Genomic DNA, 8055 nt, shown 5'->3' with positions numbered 1-8055 from the left:
ACAAATTGAGTGGTTTTTATTTGAACTCACCCCTATATATATATATATATATATATATATATATATTAAGATTCAACCATGAATCATAAATTTGTTTAGAATCTCAAATGTAAGTTGTAAGCTGATTCACATACAACTTAATTATGATTAAGATTTACATATTCACATATGAATCTATGTTATGGTTCATATGTTTATATATGAATCAATATACACCTAATTATAAGTCTCCAGTAATGATTTATTGGATCTTTTGTATTTGGTTACATTTTAAAACGACTAATAAAAACATCATTGTTCTTGTTCACATATGAGATTTAAACAAATGATTTTTTTTTATTTGTAGATTGTAAAATTGCCAATGATTTCAAGGTAGAAATTTGGACAAATTGATTGATTATTAATATCCAAAAATTGTTATAGAAAAAATACATCTTAATTAGTTAAAAAATCTTGGAAATCAAAATTCTAAACTAGCGGTCGAGATTGCTTCTCCCATTCTCAACATTTTTGTGTTTCTTATTTGGACTTACACTATATATGATGAATCCTAACGTAGATTCACATGTGAATCTTATATATAATTTGTACATAAATAAATTTATAACTTATAATCGAGATTTTGAATCAGCTTAAAATTTATACGTGATCCTTGATTATATAATTACAACTTATAATCTTATATATGAAACGCAAACCAAGCTATTTGCACAAACCGTCGATTTCATTGTTTAGTTCAATGAAAATTGTACATTGAAATTGTTTCATATAATTATTTTATTGATGAATTTTTGTTTCTATATAAAAATAAAATTATTTCAATTATTTCTAATTTTGATGAAATTTGTTTTTTTAATTAATATAATGAATATGATAATGCTCATAATTAACGTCTTCCACAATAAAAATGACTAATCAACCGTCACAATTAAAAAATATATATGATTGGTTGAATAACGTATGTATTATTTGTACAAATGACTTGGTTTGCATTTGATCCTTTCCCTACATACATACATACACACACACACATATACATAGACTTGGGATCACGTGAGACCAGCCTGTTTTTATGGACTCGTGTGTAACACCCCAATACCCACATTTGCAGATAACATATATTTCATATAAAAGAAATATAGATTACACCACATATGTCCCACTAGTACAAAGATTCTATATGTACAAAATTTACATATGGAAATTTTCAAAAGAAAATCCCTGCACTATCACATGTATAACAACATGTATCTTCAAAATATATTGACAACAAAGTGATCTTCAAAAAGTAGATAACATATAAGGAAAATAATTATATTTTCCCTTCCCTTTAATATTCCGAGACCCCGCAGTTCCTGCAATGCACATCTTCAAAATACAAAAACGAGGGTTAGACGGGAAAGTCTAGTGAGAAAATCCATTCTTTGCAAATGCAGGATGAAGATCACCAAAACCTGATACAACCTCTTTTATAATAAGATTATTATATTTTTAACAAAAACATACAAATATGATTGTTAACCAAAATATAAAACCAACAGATTGCTATAACAGAACCCCTCTGCATCATACATACATACATACATACATACATACATACATACATACATACATACATACATACATACATACATACATACATACATACATACATACATACATGNCATACATACATACATACATACATACATACATACATGTAGGGTAAGTTTTTTTGTTAACCAAGTCATTAGTGTTAACTATGTGAACCGATCTTGATCATTAAACTTTAAGATCTACGGATTACACTAGCTGATGGGATTTTTGTGGTAATTGTAAGAACAATATGTATTAAACAAACATGAACACAAGTGAAAAGGGATATTTTTGGAAGATATATTAATTTTAAGGTAACATTCAATCAGTAGGGTTTTTTGGTCATCATATATTAATTTTAAGTTAATTATCATTAACAATGGTATTTCAAATTTATTGAGTTTGGTATTGGTATTAGGTATCCACGTGTTCAATTATGAACATTGTTCAACATTCATCTTATATTTGTTGTAGGTTCAATGTAATGAACATTGTTCAACATTCATCTTAGATTCATTGTAAGTCAATATTATGAACATTGTTCAACATATAGGTTCAATGTTGTGTCCCAATGTTCACTTATGAACATGTAATTGTCCATTACAAAGGCTAAAATCATGGAATACTTAGAAAATATAACCGTCCATTACTATGCATTCAAGCAAGACCAAATAGACAATTACATTCACTACTAGTAGAAGTGTTAAAAAAATTGTTGGACTACTCAAACCTGCCGAACCAAGTCAAACCGGACCCTTTTTGGCGGTTTGAGTGGTCTAGCAGTTTGGTATGGTTTGAAAATTAGCAAAACCGGGCGGTCCGGTCCGGTCTGGAACCTTTTTTGGGCAGTTTGAACCAAACCAATCGCCAAATACATACACACACACACACACACATATATATATATAGGTGAGTTATTATGCAACCCTTTACATTTGTACAACCAATACAACTTAATCTCAACCGTCCATTTAATTTGATAAATATGTGATTTCATAAAAGTTCTGATTGTTTCCTAATATAAAGTATTGATCATAATTAATGAACCCTAGTCACCTAACATAAATATTCAAATCATAATAAATAAACTCTCATCATTTCCATAATAACTCAATAGGTACTTAAATTGGATGAGTCTACACGTGACTAGGTCGTGGCACAGGCCTATCCCGGTGCTCATCAATGGAATGGTGAGGACTTCTTACAAATTAGATTATATTGTCCTATATGGATCCCATATAGGTTTTGGATTCAGATGATTGGCCAGGTATATATCTCTATTGTGAGCTCTATGAACTGCCATGTGTTTTGTATCGCCTTATATATGTGTTCTATTTTTAACAAGTTTAGGGTATTGAGCCGTGGAAAAGGAAATTCAGGATCAATAGGGCCAATCGAAACACACAGTTTGAGGGCATGAGGTCGAGGCACACCAGGGGATCGATCAGTTTTTCCCAGCTTCGAGACAGAATGGTGAGTATATAATCTTTTTTGAACATGTAATTAGTTCTCTATGTTTATTAACAACTTAACCTAATTGTCTAATGTAGGCACATATACTGGGTTGTGAGCCGACTGCTACTGAGGTGTTTGAGCGCACTCACTGCACGAATCGAAAGTTAAATCAAGGCTCTTCCGGCCTGCCTACCGATCTTCCTTGGTTTAGTTAACCCAAAGTTGTTAGGTATCATGTAAGTTTTCTAAACCCATTACTTCGATTTATAGATATTTTTGGTAGGTTTAAGGTAATATATTTTAATAAATATGGTGATGCTATTAGTTTGGGTTGCCATTGTTAGACAGACGTTAGGCTAAGTAGATAGGTTAAGAATGTGACTACCATTGGTGTTTAGAATGTTTTAATTATTAAAAACAGGCATTGGATATGTTTGATTTACAGCTGTTATGCTGCTGAAATTTCTACGTACATAACCTCACCCATTTTGGTTTTGGTGAACCATATGAGTGATTCAATCGCTTAGGGGTGAGTCACAGTCTAGTACCGACGCCCCTTCCCCTGATGAGGCACTTCTTTGGGTGCAGAGTGTCAGAGGACGGAGGAAGGGCCACATTTTTGGTTTTGGGACCTCCCAAGATCTCTCTTATGCTATGACGGGTAGATGTAGCACCGGGAGATCATACGATTCAACAACAGAGGTATATTGATTATATTGTTATATACTTTCTCATTACTTTCGTTGCAAACAAATTACTGATTTTGTCGAATATTGAATATTTACAGGTAGCAAAGTGGAGAGAGAAGGTTGGCAAGGGTAGAGGAGAAATTGGAGGCGGAACGGAAGAATATAGTAGATTTGGAGGCTGAATAGGCCCGATATGCTGCTGCGTAAGCCAAACAGGTCGTTTTATCGGAGCATTTTTTTGCATTTATGCGGCAGCCAGACTACGTTCCCCCCTCCCCCACCTCTCGTTAGTTAGATTGTATGAATTTGATATTTTAAATTGTATGAATTGGTTAGTTTTAATTTGTTCACAGTTTTGGATTGTTATTTTATGGCCAGGTTTTGTATAAATAAATACAGGAATTATGTAATTATAAGTTATTTATTTTTAAATTAATAAAATTTAGCGACATATTAGCGAGGGAAAGTCCCTCGCTGATCCGTCGCTGAAGGATTCCCTCGCTGATCCGTCGCTGAAAGCTTCCCTCATTGATCCGTCGCTGAAAGCTTCCCTCATTGACCCGTCGCTGAAAGATTCTCTCGTTAATTCGTTGATGATCCCTCGCTGAATTTCGTTACTAATCCATCGCTGATAGCATTACCTACGAGCTTTTGACCAACGGATAATCAGCGACGAAAGATCCATTTAGTGACATATCAACGAGGGAATTTTCCCTCTCCGATACTCTTCATATTTATAGCGATTCTTACCCTAATTAAATACCTTCATCATGTGAATTGACTATATGTATAACTTGTTTTCTGATTGGCGAATAGAGGTTTGTAAAGTTAACATTTTTTATTGGTTAACAAAAGTAGCAAAAACCCGACCAACCCAACCTAACTTAACGTGAAATAACTCAACTCGAAGCAAGCTGATGTCTAATCGAGTTGTAAAATCTTCAAACCATAGGTATTGGATTACTTTTATTTGAACCCAACCCAGCCCGATGAACTCGATATCTTTTTAAGTCTTGGATTTGATATGATTGTTGAGTCTCTATTAATATGTATATTAGACAATTACTATGATAATTGGATCCTGGTTATCACCTAAGGTAATTAATATGTGATTATCTGATTAAATGATTACGTGATAGCATGATAARTTGATACATTTGATCATGCTGGTATGTGAAAATTATGTGCATAATGTGATTATGTGTATGAGAATATGTACATATGTGGAAGTATATATATATATATACATGGTATATGTGCTTGAAATGGGTGTGTATATATTTATATAATCATATGTGCATGGTGTATGTATGCATGCATGTGGGTATGTGAGTTAACCGCATTTCCTGTTTTGGAAAGTATAAAAAGGGAGTTTGAGCCTCCATATTTTCTCTTCTTACTTTTGTTAAAGTTGTGTGATTTAAAAGAGAAGAGAGGTTGACCGGATTATTTCTTGTCTGGAGATTCAAGTTGATTTCAAGTTTTGATTTCAAAAGCTTGTTAAGGTGAGTAATTTCTAAACTCTTTTGCATAAAACTTTTACTGGTTTTATATGAATCTTGTTTATTATTGGAATGAAATCCAAGGATTTTGCTTAAGGGTTTTAAATCGGTCAAAGGTTGGACGATGTATTGTCCAGATTGTTTTAAATCGGTCAAAGGTTGGTCGATGTATTGTCCGGATTGTTTTAAATCGNGATGTATTGTCCAGATTGTTTTAAATCGGTCAAAGGTTGGTCGATGTATTGTCCGGATTGTTTTAAATCGGTCAAAGGTTGGACGATGTATTGTCTGGATTGTTTTAAATCGGTTAAGTGTTAAGCGGGTTATGATTGGTAAGAATGGTTATCATTTTGAACTGAGAAGTAGGAATACGACCATGTGGTGACTATATTGTTTTAAATCGGTCAAGCTTTGGACGATGTATTGTCCGGACTTGTTATCTGGACAAAGGTGTTGGAATTTGTTCTAAGTGTTAAATCGGACAAGTCTTGAGCGGTAAGTTGTCCGAATGATTTGGTAAATCGGCTAAGACTTGATCGGAGATGAAGTCCGACCAAGTCTAGGTTGACCGGATTTGAGTTATACCTTGTGCTTAAATGATAGAAATTGTTATTTTATCATAAAATAAAGTTTTGATATAAATGAGTTTGAATTGATAATAATTTCAATGGCTGTGGTCTATTTGGAATTATTTTTGTGAAATATTTTTGATGAGGAAATAAGGGTGGCATATCAAGGAGAGGTGTACCATGGGATAAGGGTGACATATCAAGGAGAGGTGTACATTTGGATATAAGGGTGGCATTTGTATGTGTGTTGTATGATATAACTCTTTCTATTATATCCCTTAAGATTACCATGGTCTGGAATCTTTATTTCTTTATGATTTAAAGATTTAAGATCAAGGTTCTTATTGGAAATCATAGTCTGGATGTTATTGAGGAGAAAATATCAGGTTTGGCCTGAAACTTAATTTAAACCTTGTTTGATTAGAAAAGGTTTAAAAGTGGTATTATGTGGAACCTGATTGGTTCAGAGGTATGAGATTTGAATAGCTGAATGCGTTGCTTGAAAAATGAAAAGGATTTGGTAGTGTGTTCCTAATTGTTCATATATTTGTTATATATATGAAATGTTGTTTTCCATAAAAGATTTTGGTGATTTTTACCCTGAAATAACATAAATAGGGTATCTCACTAGACCTTTTGGTCTAACCCTCATTTTTTGATTTTAACTATGTATTGCAGGAGGTTCGGACGGTAAGGGAAAGGGGAAAATGTAATATTTTCCTATATGCATTTCTGCATGAAGATCTGTCTTGATGTATAGTTCTGATTGAATAGTACAATAAATGTATTTGAATTTTTGGACCTTGTATTTGGTTATAATAGATTCTTGTACTAAGGGACCTGAAATGGGATAATGTCATGTATTTCTTTTGTATAAAATATGTGTTATATGCAATGTGTGGTTTGGGGCGTTTCAAAGTGGTATCAGAGCCTGAGTTTAAGGGATTTAGGTATTTAACAGCATGATACCTAGACTTAAACTGTTTTATTGCATATTAAGGGTCTTGGACATAGTTAGCACCATTGGAAATAAATATGATGGATTGAAAAAATAGTGTGTAAGGAAAAAATTTAATTACATATGGCCAGTGTAATTATGAATTTACAGGTACACATATGAACTTGAATACTTCATTATATTTGGGAATGTGAATACGTGATTATTAACACTAAACTTTACAGATGTCTAGCCAAACTAGTAGATCTGAAAGAACGGCTCGTCCAGAGTCTGAAGAAAGGGAAGAGTCACMTGTTRATCTTCCAACTAGCACGTCCAGAAATAGAGGTCGGGGAAGACCAAGGGGACGAGGTAGAGAATTAAGTCAGTCTCAGGGAAGGGGTCGGACTGAAATACCTTCTGAACATGAGGAATCCCACTCTGGTAATGTTCAGGAAAGGTCGGTGCCACACCCAGAATATATAACCAGAGATATGTTGGCAGAAGAAATGGGGAAGTTATGGGAAACTCTGACATCTATCATGGGAATACCGGCTAGGGTGGAAATAGATTGAGTGGAAGTTCATCCCTCTGTTCCAGTCACCCATAATAAGGAAGGGGATATTAAGATGTTTTTGGCATGTAAACCACCAACCTTTTCTGGGGAGAGAGATCCAGTGAAAGCAATGTGCTGGATTAAGGAGATGGAATCTATGTTCAACACCATTCGGTGCCCGGAAACAGATAAAGTGCGATTTGGTGTTTCTGTATTAAAGTCAAATGCTTTATTCTGGTGAGAAGTTGAATCATCAGCCAGAACAGATGTTTTACAGACTTTGTCATGGGTAGAATTTGTGGAACGATTCAAGAATCAATTTTGCCCTAAAACAGCAGTAAGACAAATGGAGGAAGATTTCCTGAAACTAGAACAAGGAAATGGAACAGTTTGGGAGTATACTGAAAGATTCATTGAATACTCTCGTTTTGCTGAACACTATGTTTCAACCGAACCCATGAAGATAGAAAGGTATATTTGGGGTCTGAAACCCTCAATCAGAGAATTTGTTATTGCTATGAACCTCAATACCTTTTCGTTAACGGTAGATGCGGCTGAAGTGACTGAACAAAATAAAAACCAACAACCAGAAGGAAAGGTTGTAGAGAAGAGAAAATGGGAAGGGCCTTCATCTTTTTGAGGGCTGAAAACTGTAAGATATGATAACAGATCTGAGCAGAAGAGCAGTGAGAAAATATGTTCACAGTGTCGATAGGTTGTAACAACCCTCACATCTCAAATACATATAATTCACATCATCATTCTCATAATA

The sequence above is a fragment of the Cynara cardunculus genome, assembly GCF_001531365.2.
Source record: "Cynara cardunculus var. scolymus isolate 2C chromosome LG 5, CcrdV1, whole genome shotgun sequence".
In the NCBI taxonomy this organism is placed as follows: domain Eukaryota; kingdom Viridiplantae; phylum Streptophyta; class Magnoliopsida; order Asterales; family Asteraceae; genus Cynara; species Cynara cardunculus.
Note: the sequence above shows the minus strand (reverse complement) of the source record.